The sequence below is a fragment of the Triticum aestivum genome, chromosome 7D, assembly GCF_018294505.1.
Source record: "Triticum aestivum cultivar Chinese Spring chromosome 7D, IWGSC CS RefSeq v2.1, whole genome shotgun sequence".
In the NCBI taxonomy this organism is placed as follows: domain Eukaryota; kingdom Viridiplantae; phylum Streptophyta; class Magnoliopsida; order Poales; family Poaceae; genus Triticum; species Triticum aestivum.
This window is the reverse complement of record NC_057814.1, coordinates 42,437,691-42,462,894: the sequence shown is the minus strand read 5'-3', so window position 1 is coordinate 42,462,894 and position 25,204 is coordinate 42,437,691. Positions and strand designations below refer to the sequence as shown.

General features: G+C 41.0%; 1 long non-coding RNA gene across 8 annotated transcripts; it reads right to left on the bottom strand.

The window, feature by feature from the left end:
* Nucleotides 1–5,323: 5,323 nt before the first annotated feature.
* LOC123165210 (uncharacterized) lies at nucleotides 5,324–24,613 on the bottom strand. Of its 8 annotated transcripts, XR_006482845.1 has the most exons (10): nucleotides 24,145–24,612; nucleotides 23,987–24,057; nucleotides 23,359–23,525; nucleotides 22,754–22,868; nucleotides 21,537–21,658; nucleotides 9,462–20,492; nucleotides 9,258–9,329; nucleotides 7,682–9,171; nucleotides 7,453–7,567; nucleotides 5,324–6,223 (listed from the first exon to the last, which is right to left on the bottom strand). It is a non-coding gene; the product is annotated as an uncharacterized lncRNA (long non-coding RNA). The 8 variants fall into 8 exon arrangements; XR_006482844.1 differs by having other exon boundaries at nucleotides 5,324–7,828; nucleotides 7,942–9,171; nucleotides 24,145–24,613; XR_006482842.1 differs by having other exon boundaries at nucleotides 7,453–9,171.
* Between the last annotated feature and the right edge of the window lie 591 nt (nucleotides 24,614–25,204).

Sequence of the window (25,204 nt, the reverse complement as noted above, 5' to 3'; positions counted from 1 at the left end):
AGGTGGTATATATTTAGCAACAATGTAATTCGCGTAGTCTGCATACCAAGGATTATTACGAGAAGTAGAAGCACATATAACAACTAATTGTTCATCAGGAAAACTATCATCAATAGGTAGTGGGTCATCAAGAACGTTTTCCATTCTAGACAAGTTATCTGCTACAGGGTTCTCAGTTCTCTTTCTATCAATAATATGCAAATCGAATTCTTGTAGTAAAAGAACCCACCTAATCAGTCTAGGCTTAGCATCTTTCTTTTCCATAAGATATTTAATAGCACCATGATCGGTGTGAATAGTAACTTTAGAATCAATAATATAGGGTCTGAATTTATCACATGCAAACACAACTGCTAAAAATTTATTCTCAGTAGTATCATAATTTCTTTGAGCACTGTCTAGCGTCTTACTAGCATAATGAATAACATTCAATTTCTTATCAACTCTTTGACCTAGAACAACACCAACAGCATAATCACTAGCATCACACATTATTTCAAAGGGTAAGTTCTAATTAGGTGATTGAACAATGGGTGCAAAAATTAAGGCTTTCTTAAGCATTTCAAAGGCTTCTACGCAATCATCACCAAAAACACATGGAACATCTTTTTGTAAAAGATTGGTAAGAGGCCTAGAAATATTAGAGACATCTTTAATGAACCTCCTATAGAAACCAGCATATCCAAGGAAACTTCCTATACCTTTGATATCATTAGGACATGGCATTTTCTCAATTGCATCAACTTTAGCTTTGTCTACTTCAATAGCTCTTTCAGAAAGTTTATGCCCAAGGACTATACCTTCATTTGCCATAAAGTGGCACTTCTCCTAATTCAATATAAGATTAGTTTCTTCACATCAGCATGAAATATGGATCCGAATCTGCCCCTTATAGAATAACGCATAAACTAGGGTTTAACCTTCTATCACTCTTGCAACCCTATCATCTACTTATTACTCCACAATGCCTTCCCTTAGGCCCAAATATGGTGACGCGTCTTGTAGTCGACGATCACACGACACCGCTAAAGGAAACAACAACATACATATCATCAAAATATCGAACGAATACCAACTTCACATGATTACTTATAACAAGACTTCTCCCATGTCCTCGAGAACAAAAGTAACTACTCACAAATCATCTTCATGTTCAAGATCAGAGGTGTATTGAATATGCTTGAGGATCTGAACATATAATCTTCCACCAACTAGCATCAACTACGAGATGTAATCACACTACTAGCAACTCATAGTAGGTACCAATACGAGGTTTTGATACAAATATTGAATACAAGAGATGAATTAGGGTTTGAGATGAGATGGTGCTGGTAAATATGTTGATGAATATTGGTCCACCCACGATGAGAGGATCGTTTGTGATGTCAATGGCTTTGATTTCCCCCTCCCAGAGGGAAGTTTCCCCGGCAGAATCGATCCGCCGGAGAGCACTCCTGCTCAGGTTCCGCCTCAGATGACGACGCTTCGTCCTGAAAGTCCTTTTATTTTTTTCTAGGGCAAAACCCTTCATATAGAGGAAGATGGGCACCGGAGGCCAGCTATGGGCCCCACAAGGCATCAGGGCGCGCCCTCGAGGGTGGCCGCACCCTGTTGCCTTATGAGCAATAGGTGCCCCCCCCCCCTCTGGTATTTATTTGCTCTATTATTTTTCGTATATTCATAAAAAATCTCTGTGCAGTTTCAGGTCATTTGGAGCTCCATAGAATAGTTATCTCTGCTGTAGCTTTTTTAGGTCCAGAATTCCAGATGCTGGTAATTTCCCACTCCATATAAATCTTGCAAACTAAGAGAGGATAATATTAGAATTGCATCATAAAGTGGAATAATGACCCAAAACATTATAAATAACAGTAGGAAAACATGATGCAAAATGGACGTATCGCCGGCACATCCGCGGGTGCCACTGGCAGCAAGGAAGAGTAGTGCATGGTAGGTCGCCGTTGCTCGTGTCCCAGGAAGGCCACCGCTCCTCCCTTCCCGTCGACGTCAAGCTTGGTGGTCTCGACATCGTTAGCCGATTAGTCGCTTGGCGGCGATGTGAAGGCGGACAACTTCACTTCCCGGGCCTCCAGAGGCAGAGGTTACAGAGGCGGAGCTGGAGAGCGCCGAGGCGGAAATGGAGACAGTGAAGCTTCACTTCTCGGGGATCATGGCCGGACACGGGGAACGGGTGCCGGCGACCATTTAGATTAGGTATTAGTTATACCTTCAGAGTCGGACTAGCACCGCTATGATGTAAATGTAATGAAATTTGTCATGTTTATATGAAATTCGGATGTGCTTATATGAAATCCGCCCATTTTGATGGAATTTCGTGCGGTTGCTTCGAGTTGTATTAAAAATGTACGCGGCTACGGTTGGAGGGTGGCCCGCCACATCCGTGTCTGCGGACTGGTCCCCTGTCCATGGACGAATGTGGGAGGAAATTTGCAGGTTGCCGTTGGAGATGTCCTAAGGAAGATTCCTTCCATGGGTTGATTACCTGCTCAATCTCTGTCTCGCTTTGGGACCTCATGCAGCAGGTATGGCCACTGTCCACAGAACGATAAACTAACGGGTCGGACTAGGTCTCAGTCGACTGAAACTTAATTAAGTCTAAGTCAAATAACATAACATGTAAGAAAATAAAAGGAAGAACTGAAAAGAAAATTTTGCACGAAGCTCAATGTAATATCTCATGAATATAGCACCGACTTTACTATTAAGTCTCAGTCGACTGAGATTTAGCAAGATTGTAACCTAATTGACACTGGTCCCGAAGTGGTTGTTTAGCCTGTTGACGGAACAAAGCAAGGAGGTTCGGGCCATGATCATCATGCTATTGTCGCGTATTTGGTCCTTGAGAAGTCACCAGGTGCACCAAAAGGCCGTTCCCTCTCCAGAGATTACGAAGGCATTATTGTGTAGCTACCTTTCTTCATTTGATCAAGTTCAGAAGCCTGGTATGGAAGATATCGTCAAAGGTAAAATGTCACTGGAGGAGGTCCGTGTCACCACGACGCCTGTTGCTAAACAACATGCACCCTGGCCTAGACCTCCTTTAGGCTGGGTTGCATTATCTATCTATGGACGGTTTGTTCATGCCGGATACTGGTCTAGCTGGCACAAGCATGGTTCTCAGAGATGCCGAGGGAGATCTTCTCGGCTAACAGTACTCCCTCCGTTTCTTTTTAGTCTGCATATAAGATTTGGTCAACGTCAAATTTTGCAAAGTTTGACCAACTTTATTGGAAAAAATATCAACATCTACAATACTAAAGCTATATGGTATGAAAATTAATTTCATGATGCATCTAACAATATTGATTTCATATTGTGAATCTTGATATTTTTTCTATGAACTTAGTCAAAGTTGACAAAGTTTGACTTTGACCAAATCTTATATGTAGACTAAAAAGAAACGGAGGGAATACTTATTTACCGTAAAGATGCCCTTGAAGCTGAAATTAGTGCTACACTAGAAGACATGTCTATGAGCACACACAGGGGCCAAGCCAGAAATTTTGTAAAACTTGGGCAAGTTTAAGCTTAACGGTATAATATAAAATTAAAATCTAGTGGTTGAACCAAGGTTTTTTTTTCTTGATACTGGCTTTTCCAGGTAGGGGCCAAAAGAATTGGTTTTTGAAAAATCTCAAAAACTTTCGGCTTTTTTGGCCTAAAAGCATTTATACACTTTCGGCTTTTTTGGCCTACAAGCATTTATGCAAATTTTGAATTCAAATTCATTTATTAGCAAAATATATAGTGTTTTTACCCTTTATGTACGCAAATATCTTTGTGTTCTAGCAGTCAACACATATCAATCCACTCCCTAAATGAGCGGGTTTGAGTCCTCTCTAACCCACCACGGCATAAAAAAAATTAAACACTAAAATCAAGCTGACAAGACTGGTAGTCGATCTCGCGACGCTGAAAGCACTTCCACACGGCTAGGGGCTATGTTTTGTGCTAAAATATGAATATGGGTTCTATGCTAACTACCTAAACATGTAGCAAAAAATTCAGGGTCCGACGAAATATCCGTTAACTGGTCGGTTTCCAAAATATTGACCAGCAAAAAACCTTGATTCATATAGACAACATAGAAAATAGCACAAAAATCGTGAGCCACAAATCTATCAACATTAATAATTAAGTGAATTTTGAACATAGTAGTCATACAAATGTAATTTTAAAGTGAAATATCCTCAATGACCAACTCCCCACGCTCTAATCTCAAAATTTAATAAACCTAAAAATAAGTCTATCAATCTCACCTAGTAACAAGGGGGCAAGCAGCCGCCGGCTGATGATGCAAGCCGTTCCGTCACCGATCAACCCAGGCTGATGATGCAAGTCGATCTCGCTCCGACTCAGCCCACTGCTGGCACTGCGCCCAGCCCAGGCCAGCCTCCACTCGCCGCCGTTCCGTCTCCGATCAACCCAGGGTGTCGCCGTCTGGAACAGCCTAACAAGCGGGGTCACGGGGAGGTGGAGCCAACGCTCAATCGTTTTTTTTTTTTTGAGAAAAAATATCGTGGTCCTCGCCTCGAGTAAAACAACCCAATACAGTGCTTGCTAGGCCTAGGCTAGTAGCGCGGTACTCCAGGTCAGCTAACCCATTCATTTACTGACGAAAGGAAGCCCATTAGCTGATTAATGAAGCACAACTAGCCCAGCTGCCCGGGTAACCCCAGATGCGTTGACAATTTTCCCTGATGTATCGGGGGCCATCATAGGGCGCGCGTGACTCGCAAGCCCGGGCAAGTGCCCATGGTCGCCGGGCGGTGGCTCCGCCAAACTACTAGATGACCTGTTGCGCCGATGACGCAAAGGGCGAGAGCGAACCAAGCTTTCAAACCCTGAGATATAGAATACTTAGATGCCATTCATTAAATCTTTGTAGCATAGGGAAATAGATACAGGTATGATGTTCCTACATAGTATTATATATTACATTGAAGGTTGGTTCATAGGGACAAAATCCTCACCACAGCTTGAGTCTGAGTCTGGATCATATGGGTATATACCTTCCTTCTTCAGTGAGAGACATGCCGTGCTTGAAATGCTCTGAAGTTCAACCACGGCACCATGAATCTTTAGAAGAGCCTGTCTGAGATTACAGATAGCCATTGAAGCAGTAGGTAGCTCCAGCAAGAACATGGATTTTTTAAGATGCAACACGCGCTTCATCCACATTGTCGCACCTTGCGCAAAGGGCGGGAGGAAACCAAGCATTCGAACCAAGCAAATTAGAATATTAACAGACCAATCATAAATTTTTTAAGCATAGGAAAATGATACTTAGATATGATGTTACATAGTGTTATATATTACAATGCATGGTAGGTTTATTAATAATGAACATATGTTCGTAGGAAATACATAATAAGCTGCTGCATGTTATATTGAGAGACTACTGGCATTGCCACGCAACATAGAACGTAGCTGATGGTTTAATCTATATACATGCGATTGCCGCAACTAACATACATAGCTGGGGATAGCTTAAGTTCAAAGTCCATCAACAGGATAGAAGCTCTGGAAAGACTGGCAGATGAACTATATATGGCAGTGATCTTCTCTAGACAAAGGTAATCACTTGATATTCAAAGAAGGCTGCTGTAGCTGGTAGTATCGGCATCTTCTGAAGGCACATAGGCTGTGGAAGTAGATCCTCTCCTAAGTGGATATACCGATGTGTTTTGGATTACCTGCATAGAGTTTTCACTCAACTGGCCAAGATGAGCAATTGCATTATGAATATCTATAGCCGCTTTGTGGAGCTCGCAACCACTTATGGAATTGGCTGAGCATACACTTCCTTTAGCTGGGCGGTGAATCTCAGAAGAAGTGCTTTTAACCTGATATAAGTAGTCTGCAAAGTCTTTGCTAAGTTCTCTAATCTTCAGAGCCTGTTCTTTGATTTCTTTTTCTTTGTCCTAACAAACCAATCAGATGCAGTTCTCTTTCCTTTGTTTGTTGCAACTCGTTGTAACTATAGTCTTTCAATACCTTGGCACGCATGGTCTCCATATATTTCATTACTCGAGCAGCTGCAACGTCCATTGCATCTTCTATAGAATTGTATGAATAGCCAGACAATGTCATTGCTTCATCGTCACGTCGCTGATGTTGTGTGCTCGGACGAAACTTGATTGCACTGCAATTCTTTCCCCAACTTTGCAGCAGAAGAACTGACATTGACATCTACAACTTACTACAAAACAAAGGCACATAACCTCTAAACCAATCTCCTAGTTCTGAAGCTTAAAATGAAGTACACCATGACAGAGTATATAAGAGAACATGCATTGACTACAAATTTTCAAGTCCTGATACAAATTTGCATCTGTAAATAATATCTGCAATGTTTTTCATAAAAAATACTGTATAACGATAAAGGTGGCCATGTCAAAATAAAAAGAGACGTGATCTTTATCCCATATGATTTCAAAGTTTAGAACATTATAGGCATGCTAAAGGAATAACTAATATGCCTTTATATCCTAGAACAAAGTGAGTAATTATAACGATAACAAAACCTGCAATAGGCAAAATAACTATGCACTTGATTCGAGGAATAACTAAATAGAGAGGAAGAGCCAAGGGAAAGGCTATTGGCAACATATCAAACACTGCACTACAATGATCAACGTACAGAGAGAGCTAAAGTGGTTTCTCGTGGTTAATAGGCAAGTTTCAATGGCCATGAAATGGTATGGAATTCCTGCTAGGAAATAAATACAGAACAGTCTCTTAAAAACATATATATTAGTACAATCTAGATTGACCACAGATTTTATTTTGATATATTTCCTAAAACTAAAACATCTACCATTTCTTGTAAATTACCTTCAATTGTAACAGAACATGCATGGGCACCAATTAGTGAGCAGTTAAAAGTTAATTGATTGAAAGAAAAAACCTGAAGCATTATAATGCTAGCTTCAATTATTTAAAATTTATATCATTCTAAAACCTACTCACCAAGAGATTACATACACTGTATCTATGATATACAATGCGCACCAGAACTTATAACAAAGTTCAGCTAGTGCAACCACCAATAAGTTATGCGATGATCCAGCTTGTGAGAAAAACAAATTTGACTGTATGTTATGAAGATCACTCCAGAAACTTATATGTTTAATGAAGTGAGAAAAATAAAACAGAACATGCATGGGCACCAATTAGTGAGCAGTTAAAAGTTAATTGATTGAAAGAAAAAACCTGAAGCACTATAATGCTAGCTCAATTATTTAAAATTTATATCATTCTAAAACCTACTCACCAAGAAGATTACATACACTTTATCTATGATATACAATGCGCACCAGAACTTATAACAAAGCTCAGCTAGTGCAACCACCAATAAGTTATGCGACGATCCAGCTTGTGAGAAAAACAAATTTGACTGTGTATGTTATGAAGATCACTCTTTCATACCAAAGTAGTCTTGGGAGGCCAATGAACCAAAGAGAGGGAGCATAGACTGGAAGAAGCACATTCAGATTCAAGCTGTGAGCGATCAATAGCACTGGCAAGGTGATGAGGGAGTCTACTGAACATCATCTCGATCCACACCATGACATGCCAATAAAACCATTCATAAATTTTGAGTACCATCATGCAGATTTTCTGGAAAGTAAAATACAAGAGACCGAAAAAATCTCACCAATTACTCCACCTATAAAGTGAGATGACAAATTCGATCAGGATTAGTGTGCTCCAGCTTCCAGCCATGTCTTGGTTAAAGATTCAATAACACCAAAGATATATTCCACCTGTAGCAAGTGAACCAATAACACTTGGACTAATTCCCCTGTTATAAACATGCAAACAGGCGAACGGTACAAAAAGGTCAGGAATGCTATGTTTATCAAGAGTACTACTATTAATGTTGCGAACAAGTTCAGTCATTTGGCCACTGTCAACCTCGGGCTCCGGTATCACATGGCTGAAGCAAGCTGGCAGCTCAAATATGATTAAACTGTCTCTTTGAACCATAAAATCATTCTCCTCAAATTTATATGCAGCACAAAAACAAATACACAAACCTTCATAATGACAAGATAAAATCAGAAAAGTGTGAGTCTGAACCGTATCATCATTTGCCTCAAATTTATATGTAGCAACGCAGCTGAGAACAAAATACACAAACCTTCATATGTACAAAAAATACACAAACTTTCATAATGACAAGATACTACTAATGGATAGAATCACTATTCAATGGCCACTGCAGCAACCATATACAAAAAGAAAACGCAACGCCGGCAAAACCCGTGGTAAATTAGGACCAATGCTTCAGCAAGCAATTATTAAGCATGCATGGCAATAAAACACATGTCCTTCAAGGATGACTATAATGTATTAACACAATACCAATTCAGTTTCGGTACAAGAATCAACGAACAAGCCTATGCCTACTTAATTCTGTCACAATATGTAACCAGAAGTATTGATTTAGTGGACAGAAAAATATACAACACACTCACCCTTCTGATAAAAGAAACTGTCCTCTAGGAGGGGCTCTGCTTTGGAAGCAACATTGATGTACTGAAGAAGTGTAATGATCTTTAGCAGAAAAGGTACATGATAAAAAAATTATGAGCTCGATTTCAGTGCATATAGAATACTTTAAAAAATTATGAGCACGATTTCAGTGTATATAGAATACTTTAAATAGTTGAGTTATATATACGATGAGAATCAATCAACGCAATCTCTCTAGGGGTGCTATAGCTGCTGCTCTACCTGTATTTCAGAACACAGAGCTTATATTTTTTTGTCAATGCCTATCGATCCACAACTTTTGACAAGCTTAAGGATCGTGCCCAAGGCAACGTTCAAATGCAAGCGGGCAGAAGACTGACAACTAACACTTGTATAAGCCCAAATGTCACCATCACATTATCTGTGACTTTTCATACTGCTAAAATCCTAAAACTGTATGAACTATGAAGAGGATATATATTTAATTAACAGTGAAGGGCAGTAAAAGACCGCAGTACTGCACTGAGCGCAGCCTCCCTTGCCCGAGCCCCAGCATCCTCTCTGTTTTGTTTTTCTTTGATATATTGTAGAACCTTCTACATATATGACAAATATCCAGTATGCACATAAAATAAGCGGTTCATCTGGGTGAACAAATATTTAAGAACCCTGTGAAATAATGCCATTAAGCAAACAAAAAAATCAGTATCTACAAATATAGACAAGGCGTCCGACAATCCAAACAAAAGGTTTACCTGATCGAGCAGAATTTCATTGACAAATTCCAAAAACAAAAATTGTCAGCACTGTGTCGTTGCAACAAAATCCTGCGAGATAGAAATAAAATTGGAACCACTATAAGAACAAATTAGCTCATGAACACATCATCAGACACGATAGGGAAAATACTGCCAATATAAAGTACAGAGAAAAGAGAAGAGGCAAAGAGAGAGGAGCACCTTGGCAAGATTTTGGAGGAAGACGTCTTCGCGCTCCTTTAGTCGACGCCCTCATCCAGTGTTGTCCCAAGGCTCTCTTACTCTTGTTAAGTGTACTGGTCTCTGGTCGTCGAGGTCGGTGCGCTTGACCTGGCGCTGCATGCTACTGCCTTCGCGTCCCAAGGCTCTCTTACTCTTGTTGTCCTCTCCCTCGAATACAATGAACAATAGGTACATACACCATAGAGAAAATGTTAACAACTGAATATATGACATATCCTTCATCAATTATTAAATAAAAAATTGAAAATGAAGGTCATCTCATCAGCTCATAGCCTTCTCATCAATTTTTGCTTTTCACAAAGGCTTTTCAGTGTCACAATTAACCAAATAAAGAAGCAACCAGCAACACAAGCAACCAGCAGCAGCTAGCAGCACCAGAACCAGGACACACTAGCAGCACAAGTAGTAGCTGTAGCTCACAAAGCAACTGCACAAACACACAGTACAGCACAAGCACAAAATCAAAGGGAGACAGAGAGGAAGCAGGAGCTCATCTGCCTGACAGAGATGAGAACGAGCCGAGGAGGAGGGGCGTGAATGACAGGTGTGTGGACGGGCTTCTCGGGTGGATGGACAGTGGCGCGAGAGCAAGACGGAGCCGGCTTTCTTGGCGACCCGCCCTACCACTGCCGAGGACGACGGCGACGGTGCTGTGGACAATCATGCTGGCGCTTGTAGCCTCGTCTGTCCCTCCCGCTCCAGATCGAGAACCTAGGAGACAAGGAGTGGTGACACTGAGAGGGATGTGAGCCACAGGGAAAGCGGGAGGTGGAGATGAGCGGTGGGAGAGGCCGTGGCGGCGGCGAGGGAGAAGGTGCGCAGGAAGAGGCAACTTGTCATCACCTTGCATCGGTCGAGCCACCGCCGGGAGGCCCGGATCTCCTCTTCCTCCTCCAAATCCCGCATCTCTCCTCTTCCTTCAGATCCGGGGCTGGCTTGCGCGGGGGAGGAGAGAGAAGGGGCTGGCGGTGCGGGAGAGGAGACGAGGGAGAGGGAGGAGAGGAGGCAGACGAGGCGCGGGGTGGCTCGAGGCGGGGGAGCGGAGGCTCCATGGCGATGTCTGGCTCGAGGCGGGGGAGCGGAGGCTCCATGGCGATGTCTGGCTCGAGGCGGGGGAGCGGCGGACGCTATGCCGGCAGCGGCGAGCATGGAGAAGGGAAGAACGGGGCGCGGCGGCGGCAGGAGAGAAGGCGGGGGTTGCGGGGGAGACGGGTTAGGTCTCTCGCTACAGCTGCTCGCTCGCTTTTTCTTTTTCTCTTGCTCACTTCTCTACTCGCGCGGAACGCAACGCTCGCTTCGCCGGCACTATTCATAGCCTACGTGGACACAGCGGTTGTGCCTAGCACCCCGCTCATCCTTTATATGTTCGATGATCCAACCAAGCCCACTATCATCGTTATCTAATTCAAAGCAAGTTTCCATTGGATTACTATAGATCCAAAACTTAGAAGTATCCACCGCTGTGCACAATCACACAAGTAAATCCAAATTGTTCCAAGGTTACTAAAAATCTATTTATTCACCAATATAAAATCACTTCATAAGTGATACCCTCCAAATACTGTATCTAAAGAAGCACAAACACATAATAAAAGCAAGGTCAGCTTCAACAAGGCTCATACCACTGAAATTGTCATCTATTCTAATTAATCCAAATCATCCTCCCATGATGGTCTTGTACTCGTAACATTCTTGGGTAGAGATAGCAAAATCATCAAAGTCAACCAACTACAATCCATTTGTATCATCTTCATGCTCATGTCCATATGGGGCACATACAAGCTACTAAGCTTAGGTTAAAATATCACAAATCCAAGTGCTCAAGTTATCTCCAACCTATAACCAACTTAATATCCAAGATGATCCAATAGTCCGCTAATCATACACTATACCTATATAAATCCAATATATCTCAGGTTGATCATGCTACACCCTAAAGTTCTCCAGTTTCAAGCTCATGCGAAAATATCAGAAATCCAAGTGTCCAATCTCAAGTTTAACTCCGACCTAGAATCCAAGCAGATATATCACTGAACCTAACACAAACAACATTTCTATTACTCCAATATCTTTGTTTTCTTTCCACTATTTCAATCCAAGATGATGTAATAGTCCATCAATTTTCACAATTCATATTATACTCATATAAATCCAATATATTTCCAATCTCTAAAGGTGTGCATCTCTAACTATGATCCAACCTCTAAAGGTCTCAAGTTCCAATCTCTAAAGGTGTGCATCTAGTACAAATCATAACTATGATCCAACCAAGTTCACTATCATGGTTATTCAAGTCCAATATAAAGCAAGCTTCCACTAGATGACTATAGATCCAAAAATTAGAACTTATTTATCTACGAGATTTTTTCAAGATCACAATCACCTAACTAAAAACTATTCCAAGGTTATTAAAGATCTATTTATCCACCAATATAATATCACTTCATAAGTACTACCCTCCTCCTACTACTGCATCTAAAGGAGCGCAAACAAATAATAAAGGCAAGATCAGCTACTCCAACAAGGCTCATACCACTGAAATTCTATTCTAATTAATCCAAATCATCCTCCAATGATCTTGTACTCATAACATTTTTGGGGAGGGCTAGCAAAACCATCAAAGTCTACCAACTACGATCTGTTTGCATCATCTCCATGCTCATATCCATATGGGGCACATACAAGGTACTAAGCTTAGGTCAAAATATCACAAATCCAAGTGCTCAAGTTATCTCCAACCTACAATCCAACTAGTAATATCCAAGACCATCCAATAGTCCACCAATACCGCATGCATGTCAATCATATTACACATATAAATCTAATACATCTCAGGTTGATCATGCTACACCCTAAAGTTCGCAAGTTTCAATCTCTAAAGGTGTGAATCTAGTAGTAATATAACTATGATCCAACCATCTTCCCGCCTTACCCAATCGCCATCCCCTCGACGCTTGGCTCCAAGTACAGTCCACTCCCAACAATGTTTTCATCCCTTTCGCCATACCTCATGTGCAATCCGCTCCCTGCCAGTCCGACCGGCATCCTTTGCCTAGCTTCGGGTTACTATGTGCGATGCCTCAATCCCACATCTCGTGTTTCCCTACTGGGCGCCGCCATAGCCACACAGGCAGTCGGCACCGCAATGGCTAACCCACGAGACACAGCCCGAGAGCACGACGTTACCTACCGCCAAGACCAAGGACGCACGGCAGGAGAACGTGTGATGCCAGATCAAGTCATTGGCACGGAACTCGCAAACAAGGGAAGGACACCAAGCCGAATTGGCGGGAATGAACAATGCACATGAGGTGTGGGAGACGGTGAAAACCCTATCAGCCGCACCGGCTTTACGCCAAGCCGTGCGGCAATGTCAATCTTCAGGAGATCGAGCAAAGCTTCTCATGTGCTTTCTCATCGCTCCTCTGCAACTACCTCAGCCTCCACTGGATTACTATAGATCCAAGTATTAGAAGTTATTTATCCACCAGATTTAGTGCCCAATCTCAAGTTTAACTCCGACCTAGAATCCAAGCAGATACATCATTGAACCTAACACAAACAACATTTCTGTTACTCCAATATCTTTGTTTTCTTCCATCAATTTTCACAATCATATTGATCATATTATATTCATATAAATCCAATATATATCCGATTGATCATATTCATATTACACCCTAAAGTTCTCTAGTTTCAATCTCTAAAGGTGTGCATCTAGTACAAATCATAACTATGATCCAACCAAGCCCACTATCATGGTTATCTAAGTCCAATATAAAGCAAGCTTCCACTGGATGACTATATATTCAAAAATTAGAAGTTATTTATCCACCAGATTTTTTTCAAGATCACAATCATCTTATGTAAATCCAAACGGTTCCAAAGTTATCAAAGATCTATTTATCCACCAATATAATATCACTTCATAAGTACTACCCTCCTCCTACTACTGCATCTAAAGGACCACAAACACATAATAAAAGCAAGATCAGCTGCTCCAACAAGGCTCATACACTGAAATTGTCATATATTCTAATTAATCCAAATCATCCTCCCATGATCTTGTACTGGTAACATTCTTGGGGAGGGCTAGCAAAATCATCAAAGTTTACCAACTACGATCTATTTGTATCATCTCCATGCTCATATCCATATGGGGCACATACAAGCTACTAAGCAGGTCAAAATATGACAAATCCAAGTGCTCAAGTATCTCTAACCTAGAATCCAACTAGTAATATCAAAGATGATCTAATAGTCCACCAATAGCGCATTCATGCTAATCATACCATACCTATATAAATTCAATACATCTCAAGTTGATCATGCTACACCCTAAAATTCTCTAGCTTCAAGCTCATGTCAAAACATCATCCAAGTGCCCGATCTCAAGTTTAACTCCGACCTAGAATCCAAGCAAATATATCATTGAACATTCCACAAACATTTCTATTACACCAATATCTTTGTTTTTTACCTACTAATTCAATCCAAGATGATGTAATAGTCCATCAATTTTCACAATCCTGCTAATCATAATACACATATAAATCCAATATATGTCCGATTGGTCATATACTAGACCCTAAAGTTCTCCAGTTCAATCTCTAAAGGTGTGCATCTAGTACAAATCATAACTATAACCACTATCATGGTTATCATCCAGTATAAAGCAAGCTTTCACTTGATCACTATAGATCAAAAAACTAGAATTTACTTATCCATCAGATTTTCTTTCAAGATCACAATCAACTAAGTAAATCCAAATTATTCCAAGGTTATTAAAGATCTATTTATCCACCAATATAATATCACTTCATAAGTACTACTCTCCTCCCACTACTGCATCTAAAGGAGCACAAACACATAATAAAAGCAAGATCAGGTGCTCCAACAAGGCTCATACCACTGAAATTGTCATCTCCAAATCATCATCCCATGATAATCTTGTACTGGTAACATTCTTGGGGAGGGCTAGCAAAATTATCAAAGTCTACCAACTACTATCCATTTGTATCATCTCCATGCTCATATCCATATGGAACACATACAAGCTACTAAGCTTAGGCCAAAATATCACAAATCCAAGTGCTCAAGTTATCTCCAACCTAGAATCCAACTAGTAATATCCAAGATCATCCAATAGTCCAGCAACACCGCATTCATGCTAATCATACTATACCTATATAAATCCAATACATCTCAGGTTGATCATGCTACACCCTAAAGTTCTCCAGTTTCAAGCTGTCAAAATATCACAAATCCAAGTGCCCTATCTCAAGTTTAACTCCGACCTAGAATCCAAACACATATATCATTAAACATTTGAATCTAACACAAACAACATTTCTATTACTCCAATATCTTTGTTTTTTTCCTACTAGTTCAATCCAAGATAATGTAGTAGTCCATCAATTTTCACAATCATGTGGATCATATTACACATAAATCCAATATATCCCCGATAGATCATACTACACACTAAAGTTATCCAGTTTCAATCTCAAACGATGTGAATCTAGTAGTAATCATAACTATGATCCAACCATCTTCCCACCTTCCACAATTGTCATGCCCTCGACGCTTGGCTACAAGTATAATGAATAACGGCAATGACAGTTCGCTCCCACCAATGTTTTCACCCTTCCACCATACCTCAAGTGCAATCCGCTCCCTGCCAGTCCGACCGGCATCCTTTGCCTGGCTTCGGGTTACTATGTGCGATGCCTCAATCCCACATCCCATGTTTCCCTGATGGGCGCCGCCATAGCCACACAGGCAATCGGCACCGCAATGGCTAACCCACGAGACACAGCCCGAGAGCACGACGTTACCTACCGCCAAGACCAAGGACGCACGGCGGGAGAACGTGTGATGCCAGATCAAGTCATTGGCACGGAACTCGCAAACAAGGGAAGGACACCAAGCCGAATTGGCGGGAATGAACAATGCACATGAGGTGTGGGAGAGGGTGAAAACCCTATCAGCCGCACCGGCTTTGCGCCAAGCCGTGCGGCAATGTCGATCTTCAGGAGATCGAGTAAAGCTTCTCATGTGCTTTCTCATCGGCCCTCTCCAACTTCCTTCGCCTCCACTGGATTACTATAGATCCAAATATTAGAAGTTATTTACCCACCAGATTTGTTTTCAAGATCACAATCATCTAAGTAAATCCAAATTGTTCCAACGTTGTTAAAGATGTACTTATCCACCAATATAATATCACGTCATAACTACTAGCCTCCTACTGCATCTAAAGGAGCACAAACACATAATAAAAGTAAGATCAGCTGCTCCAACAAGGCTCATACGACTAAAATTATCATCTATTCTAATTAATCCAAATCATCCTCCAATGATGATCTTGTACTCGTAACATTCTTGGGGAGGGCTAGCAAAATCATCAAAGTCTGCAAACTACAATCCGTTTGTATCCTCTCCATGCTCATATCCATATGGGGCGCATACAAGCTACTAAGCTTAGGTCAAAATATCACAAATCCAGGTGCTCATGTTATCTCCAACCTAAAATCCAACTAGTAATATCCAAGATCATACAATAGTCCATCAATACTGCATTCATGCTAATCATACTATACCTATATAAATTCAATACATCTCAGGTTGATCAAGCTACACCCTGAAGTTCTCCAGTTTTAAAGCTCGTGTCAAAATATTACAAATCCAAGTGCCCAATCTCAAGTTTAAATCCGACCTAGAACTAGAATCCAAGCAGATATATCATTGAACCTAACACAAACAACATTTCTATTACTCCAATATCTTTGTTTTCCTCCATCAATTTTTAGAATCATGCTGATCATATTATATTCATATTAAATCCAATATATCTCCGATTGATCATACTACACCCTATATTTCTCTAGTTTCAATCTCTAAAAGTGTGCATCTAGTACAAATCATAACTATGATTCAACCAAGCCTATTATCATGGTTATCTAAGTCCAGTATGAAGCAAGCTTCCACTGGATGACTATAGATCCAAAAAATTAGAAGTTATCTATCCACCAAATTTTTTTCAAGAGATCACAGTCATGTAAGTAAATCCAAACTTCATAGGTCCTGCCCTAAAGTTCTCCAGTTTCAAGGTTATTAAAGATCTATTTATCCACCAATATAGTATCACTTCATAAGTCCTACCCTTCTACTACTGCATCTAAAGGAGCACAAAAACATAATAAAAGCAACATCAGCTGCTCCAACAAGGCTCATACCACTGAAATTGTCATCTATTCTAATTAATCCAAATCATCCTCCCATGATGATCTTGTACTGGTAACATTCTTGGGGAGGGTTAGCAAAATCATCACGGTCTACCAACTACGATCGTATCATCTGCATGCAAGCTACTAAGCTTAGGTCAAAATATCACAAATCCAACTGCTCAAGTTATCTCTAACCTAGAATCCAACTAGTAATATCCAAGATGATCTAATAGTCCACAAATACCGCATTCATGCTAATCATAGTATACCTATATAAATTCAATATATCTCAGGTTCATCATGCTACACCCTAAAGTTCTCCAGTTTCAAGCTCATGTCAAAATGTCACAAATCCAAGTGCCCAATCTCAACTTTAACTCTGTCCTGGAATCCAAGCAAATGTATCATTGAACCTGACACAAACAATATTTCTCTTACTCCAATATTCTTGACTTTAACTCTTGTTCTAATTTAGGATCGGCACACGGCTGCTCTACTTGGTGTTGGCCCTCGACGCTGTGACTCACACGGCCACTGAAGCTTGCCAGGCTACGCCTTCCCTCCGCTACCACATCCGCCAGTCTCTTCGACTCTCTTACCTTGTCTACCGACTCTTTGTGGCGTCATCGTCTCAGTCACATGTGTGGCTCTAATCTCTCATCCTTAGAACGATGTGGTATTCTAGGATCTGTCTCGCAATGTAACTTTAGAAGGACAAGTTTGTCTGCTAGGTAAACACGTTTAGTTACCGTATCCTCATAGCGAGATTGTGTCTCGGTGTCCTTTCAATCTTGTTCACTCTAATATTTGGGACCCAGCTCTCTTCGCCTCGAAAGGAGGCCATCGCCACTATATTATCTTTACAATTATTTCTCTCAACACAAGTCGATATATTTTATGCCTTCTTGTAGTGAGGTCTTATCTATCTATAAGATGTTTGCCGCCTTGGTTCATACCCAATTTTCCACTACTATCCATGTCTTTCGTGCAGATTATGCTTGTGTGTATCTCTCATTGGTTGCGGGGATTCCTTGTTGAGCAAAGCACACTTGCTCAGTTCTCTTGTCCTGGTGCTCATGCTTAGAATGGGGTTGTTGAGCGCAAGCATCGTCACCTTCGTGAGGCGGCTAGCGCGTTGATGACCATAGCCACCTATATCATCAACATTCATCCTTCCTCAGCTCTACAGGGCGACATTCCTCTCGAGTGTCTTTGTGAGCATTCTCTCCTAACTACTCAACACTTCATTTGTTTGGTTGTGTTTGCTACGTTCTTCACGCACCAAACTATTTGATCAGTCTGTTGAATGTGTCTTCTTAGATTACAGTGATAAGCACAAGGGCTATCGGTGTTGGGATCTTGTTAGTCGTCGGATGGGCATTTCTTCATATGTGACTTTTGATTGAGTCTCGTCCTTTCTATCCGAGTCCATCCTCTCCTTCGGCCTCCCCCATTGACGATATTTCTTCCCTCACTTTTCCTGATACACTTATCACTCATTTATTGCCCTCGCCCACCTATCCCAGCTTATCCTCCTGTACTACTGTTATAGACCCCACACGTCGCCACATGCGGCTTCCCCACCTCGTTCATTACCTGAGCCTACCTCACCTCGCTCATCCATGAGGTTTCCCCGATGATTCCCCCTTTTCATCTTCTTCATTACACTTGTGGTCCACGTGTTGTGGATCCTTCTAATGAGCCATCTCCCTGGACTACTATGGCCTTTCCTGTTGGCAATGCACTACCTAAAGCTCGGCCTACTTATGGTTTCCGAGCTCGCTCGCTTCTGCCTGTTGGCCCTATGGTTATTGGTTATTCTAGCGTCGCTTTTCTCGGGACAACTTCTTAGTATGACGCATTTGTTCATCATGAATAGCAGCATGCGATTGTAGACGAGATTGTTGCTCTTGCGCACATAGGCATGTGGGATATCATTTCTCTTCCTCCCTGCTGCATGAGGTCTACATATACCCACCACCTGGGTATTCTCTTCCTGATGGCATGGTTTGTCGTCTTCATCGCTCTTTTATGGCCTTAAGCAAACCCCTCGTGCCTACTTTGAGCATTTTGTCTCAGTGGTGATTGCGGCAAGTTTTCGGCAAGTGCTCATGATCCTACACTTCTTGTCCACCTTTCAATTCGTGGTCAAATTCTCCTTCTATATGTCGATCATCACTGCGATGACTCTAAGTACATTGCCTTTATGAAGGCTCATCATAGTGGGTTTCTTATGTCTGATCTTGGTCCTCTTTGCTACTTCCTAGGGATTGAGGTGTCTTCTACCTCTAATCGCTTCTTTATCAAGCTCATCATCACCTGCGGCTTTCCCGCCTCATTCATTTCCTGAGACTACCTCACCTAGCTTGTCCCCAGTGATTCCCCCTCATCCTCTTCTCTACTACATTGGTCGTTTGCGTGTTGTGAATTCTTCTAATGAGCCATCTCCCTCAGCCGTCTTGCTCTGCCCTCCACTATATGCTTTGCCTCATTGTCGTCGTCGCTAGGATGGTGGCAAACTCACTGGCGCCGATGCCTTTCGCGCAACATCGCTAGATCCTTCATCCTCTCAAGTTGCATGAACAACCGATCGTTTTTATTCTTTAGAACAACTCGATGAATTTAGTAGATCCTTTTAGGAGGCCCTCAATTACCATAGATCGAACCTATCCTATTTTTACAGTGCGATGGCTGACTATAGGACTAGCTGTACCTACTTTTTTTCTTGGGAGGGGACACTGCCACCATGGCTGCTAGCATTCCCTTTCTCAGATCATGAAGTGTATGGGAGTGAGACTAAGAGAAATACAAGAAAGGAGACAATTACTAGCGTATTAGGGGAATGAGGCCAAATAAAACTGTTAAGATGCCCACTACCAAAATGGTTGGTGTGTCTCCAAAGTGGGCCACACTTTTGATGCAAACAAGACCGCGTGGGATATAGTCATACTCTATCAAGCTCAAAATAATGCATCATCTACTACCAGACATGATGGGAACATCGATCCATGTAGTGATTTTCATGATGGTTATCATCTGGATACTCAACAGAACAATAGTTGCCCGAGCTTGCCATCAAACATGCTCGCCGAAGATGTGGACTACAGGGACGGTTAGATTAAGCCTTTTAGCAAGCATGTGGTGGCAGTAGTGTGGATGCTCCACATAGTTGCAGCTTGCCGGGTTTGACCACATGCCAAAATGCAGCTAGCCTTCAGCCTAAATCAGTTTACAATTGTACACCTCCTCTTACTACTTCATATGGAAAATTGCAGTATTGAGTTGATTTCTCTTGCCCAAGCAATTGCAGTTTGTATTGAAAGTACGCTTCTCTGGTCCCACACAAATAGTTTAGTTTCTTTTAGGACTAATAAAGAAAATAGCTTCAGAGTTTACCACGTTCATAATAATCATGCAGATATTTGGTGAGCAGATATGTAGAAGTACGACTACTCGAAATTGGTGAGGTTCGTGTGCAAAATCCAAGGTCGTGCTACATCTACTTCAAATAAGTTTTACTTAATTAATACACTGTAAATTTTTTAGAAAATAATTAGCACATTGCAATTATGTTTAAACACAGTAATATGATGGAATGCACTGAAGCCAGGAAAAACTAACAAATAGATGTTTGAAGATAGAAGACCCAGTTGCCTTGATTTCATCTAGACCAGAGGAAGGTTAGCTTTAGTACCATGCATTTTCCACACAAACAATTGCCTACTCAAAGTGGTTCCCTCGATGTCCATTAGGTTGAACGCTGGATGGGATACACAATATACTTTTGTGAGTTCGGTAAAAAAAAAATCCTACATAACAGCCAACACCAATTATATTGCAAAAATACTGAATTTGTATTTCCTTTTAACAAAAATCTCAGCCGTAAAAGAACTTTCATCAGATTTGGAGGAATATTATCTAAGTACTATGTAAGTGACACCATATTGGTAATTAACTTAATATGGATCATGCGTTATTTCGAGATTCAAGCAATAGTACACTTTATTTCTGTATTCTCTTGCATAACTGTGATTATGAAACTAATATGATATTCTTCTGACATTTTTTGCATGTTTACATACTGCTTTGTTTATATCACATTCTCGAATTTATATATAGTACCAACTTTATAGAAATATAATGTGGGTGCATAACCATAATTTTTTAGATCAATCAAGCTAGTAAAGTGTGCAAGTTTATCAAATATACTTATTCTAGAAACATTCATATCTGCTTGCCATCAGAATATTTACCTCTATGTTCGCGCTACAATCTGATTTAACTTTTTGCAGGTTAAGTCAAACTTAGCGCCCTGCTACAAATCAGATTTTTCTAAAATATCGCTACCATGGCAACTTTAGTTTAATTCAAAAATAAAGATATAACTACTTTTGATCGTTGTGTTTCTTCTTCGCAACTTTACCCTTCTTAGTTTACTCAACGGAACTATATATGAACTTACTTTTCTCAGTTACTCGGGGATCATAAAAATGGCATGCACCCATATTGGATTGCAGTCTTAAGTTTGAGTTTTTTTTAAGTGAAAATCAGTAGGGAAGGCCACTACTGAGCCAATTTCAGATTTTAATGGATACTGTACAGATGGTATGGTGAAAGTTCCAGATAATTCAAGTTAGCCAATTTGATATTCACTCTTTGTGCTCTGATTAACTAGATGAGACAAAGTTAAGTCTATACAACACATGACATTACTAAGTTTTCTTAATTCTAAGACAAATATGTTGATCACTTTGTAGTTAATTGATAATTTTAATTGATGTATAAAAGAAAAATAAGTGCTCACACTATACTTGATTGTCGAGACATAATCTTGATGGTAGCTCATCTTCGAGTCTTAGTACTCAATCTTACACCAGTTTCCTTTGTTGTTGTTACCCTTGCAGATTTCGTATGGAGGTCAAAATCCTGCATGGAGCCACCATTTTTTCAGTTCACGAACCTGCACTTCTGGATTACATATATAACAAAGGAAATATGCAGCTGATCTAATTATCTATATTTCCATTTCTTATAACAAGGTGCGCTTATGAAAAGTTTGCCACAACCCTTTCCTAAGAAAAAAACGTGATATTCTTCTTTGCCCTCACAACGTTGAGCAATAATAACCACCATAAGAGTATGCTAATAAGGCATATTCCCTTACTGATAATCCAAGAGTTAATGTTCTGTTCTTAACTGACGAGAAAGAACAGAAAACCAAATTTAGGATGCCTCTGTTTTTGTCGGCTTCTATACAGAGATTAGTGCATATGAACACGATTACAGGCCTTCTACTATGCAGTGACCTATACTTATGGTTCTCTTTCCCTCAAAGGTTATTTCTACTGTTACAAGACCATAGTGTGTATGAAACTATTTATCAAGCTTCAGTCATCCCATAGGCTTTGAGGTAAGTTTATAATGTTATTTGTTTGTTCTCAGGCATATAATCTTAGTTTTTGGAGAAACACCCATACTCCAAATCAGAACCGTTGTATGCTAGCTAGATTGTGTTGTGCAAATGAAGGGAGCTATATCGAGAGGGATTATCTAGATGGGGATTATAGTTCACATAGAAATCTGAGATTATTTGCCACTAGAAATGAACACCGGCCCTCAAAACATCAGCACTGTGCATGTCTTTCCACAAAATTAGAACTCAATTTTTTTAGGATCATATAAAAGAACGGTGGAGCTTCTTAAGCAGGGAGCAACGCAATCAAACAGTAGAATATCTGGTAGGTAAGAAGATGAGTTGTTCCTTAGGTAGTGTATAAAAAATACTCCCTCCGTCCCAAAATAAGTGTCTCAACTTTGTACTAGAGTAACTTTGTACTAACTCTAGTACAAAGTTGTACTAAGCTTGGGACACTTATTTTGGGACAGAGGGAGTAACTGACAGAAACCATGACTTTGTTAATAAGGCAACCATGTTAAGTAAATAAAAACCCTCTTTCATCTAGTAGGCAGGAAGATAGGTTGTACTATGTAATTTACAGAAATGGTCAAGCATTTCCATACCTGATGATTTCATGAAAGCGTAGCTTTCAGATTAAACACCTTATAACCGCAGTTCCAAATGAGAAAAACTGTGTCACAATTCAGGTGCATTGATTTTTAATATTGGAGCTGAGACCTGTCATGAGGGCATAATCTATTCATTAAACAAATAACATTTTCCTTGTTTTGCTCAGTACAATTTCATTATCACAGCTAAGACCTATCTTGAACAGAGTTAGGCATCATCTATTCCATTAATCAGAAGACCTTTTCCCTATTCTGCCCAATACAATTTCATGATCACAGCTGAGACCTATCTTGAACAGAGTTAAGGCATCAACTATTCCATTAATCAAATGACCTTTCCCTATTCTGCCAAATACAATTTCATGATCACAGCTGAGACCTATCTTGAACAGAGTTAAGGCATCATCTATTCCATTAATCAAATGACTTTTCCCTATTCTGCCCAATACAACTTCATGATCACAACTGCATATACTAGCAATTTTTATCAACAACGAAAAATTTCTGGAGATTAGAGCAATTATGCAACAAGAAAAGCAATGGAAATATTAATGATTGAAAAATAAACAAAGCATGATCAAAAGAGACGTCACACTTACAGCGATTGCTTCTGCAGCTAACATCTTCTGTCACAATCATCATAGCACCGGAATGCACTTGATCATAGTGCGATCGATGTGAACTTGAGATCCTCGATAGTTGATACAAATGCTCAAAGATTGCCCCTTTAAACCCAAACCGAAGTACATATCCCCAATCCATGCGGCTGCACATAACATGTGGAAATTATAAGGAAAACGCTGGAAAGCATGGCCATAGGCTGGCAGGGAATGACTGACTGAACATGTGACTTTTGCGGTCATCCCAAGCGCATTCAGGTGTGCATGCTACTGAGTTGCGCAGTTTACCCAGTAAATTAACCAACCAACCACAATTGATCACCGAGCAACAGATCGGTAGAAGAACGGCTAGCTGCTGCATAAACCGTGAACCACACAGCTGCTGCATTGCCATTTAATTACCAAATGGCGGAGCAGAGTAGATCTATAGCAGCAACAGTCTGGATTGTGAAATTCTCTAGCCACTTCCACGGCTGCTCATCTTATTAACCGTTCCTACCATGTGAATTCGCCTGTCCTAACAACGCAATGTAATGTATGGGTTGTTCATGGCAGCATGTATGGTTGTTTCTGATTCCTGAGGGGGGATGTGTGGTTGGTTTAGTACCTTTCTTGCGGACGCAGTAGTTGTGGTCGACGGAGCAGGCGTGAAGGTCGTCGCAGCCCTCCTCCCCACCGCTGCCACCATCCATGGACGCTCAGATCAGAAACAAGTGACAATTTTACAATCAATGGATTCCCGACAGAGGGTTGAAGGGCACGCACCGTCGTAGTTGAGGGTCGCGCACGCGGAGGCGGCAGCGGAGACGTGGCCGCGGAAGCGCCGACAAAGAGGAGGATCTGCGGCCTCGGGGCACTCTGCCGGGGCGCCGTAAAGGGAGGGGGGCTCCGTGCCGTCGTGCGCCCAGCCGTCCACGGCGCCGCCGTCCTGGGCATGGTGCGAGAGGACGGGTGGCGCCGTCCTGCTCCATCCCCGCGAGCTGAGGCGCAAGAACTGGGCGAGGCGGCGGAGATGCTCCATCTCCGTGGCGTCTAGGGTTCGTGGGCTGAGGCGAGCAAGATGGGTGTACGCGTGTGTGAGTGCGGGGAGGGACGGCGGACGAAGAAACGGGAAACACTCATCAATCGGCCGACGGCGGAAGCGACGGGATGTGAGACGGCGATGGGAGGAGAAAGCGGCGGCGGATTGTGTTGGAGACGGAGACGGACCAGTGCTTCGTGTGGGAGGGAGACGGACGATTGCGTGGGCTACTGGGCTGGGTTTTCCTTTCCTGTGTTGAAGAACAACTTTGGTAAGTGGAGGCCACGCACCAACGGTCAGAAAAAACAAATACTGCAGCGCCTTACTGTAGCTTCTTCTGCCTTCTCAAAAAAATACGGTAGCTTGTGATTCCAAAATTTGTGAAGAAATTTGAAAAAAGAGGGAACCTTATTTTTTTTGAAACTTTTGAACCATTTTTGGAATTTCGGACATTTTTTGGAAAACCTGAACAAAAACAAACATTTTTTGAATTTTAAAACATTTGTTAAAAAGTGTGAAGAACTTTCAAAATTCCAAACAAATTTTGACAAACATGCGGAATTTCTAAAACCATGAAAAAAAAATTGAAATGCTGATCTTTTCAAAAAATTGAATATTTATTGAAATATTTGAACATGTTTCGAATTTGCGAACACTTTTGAAAAACATGAACAAATATTTGAAATTATGAACATTGTGTTTTAAAACACGAACAGAATTTTGAATTGTTTTCAATACGCAAACAACTTTCGAATTTATGAAACAACAAAAAGGAAGAAAAAGAAACACAAAACACAAAAACAT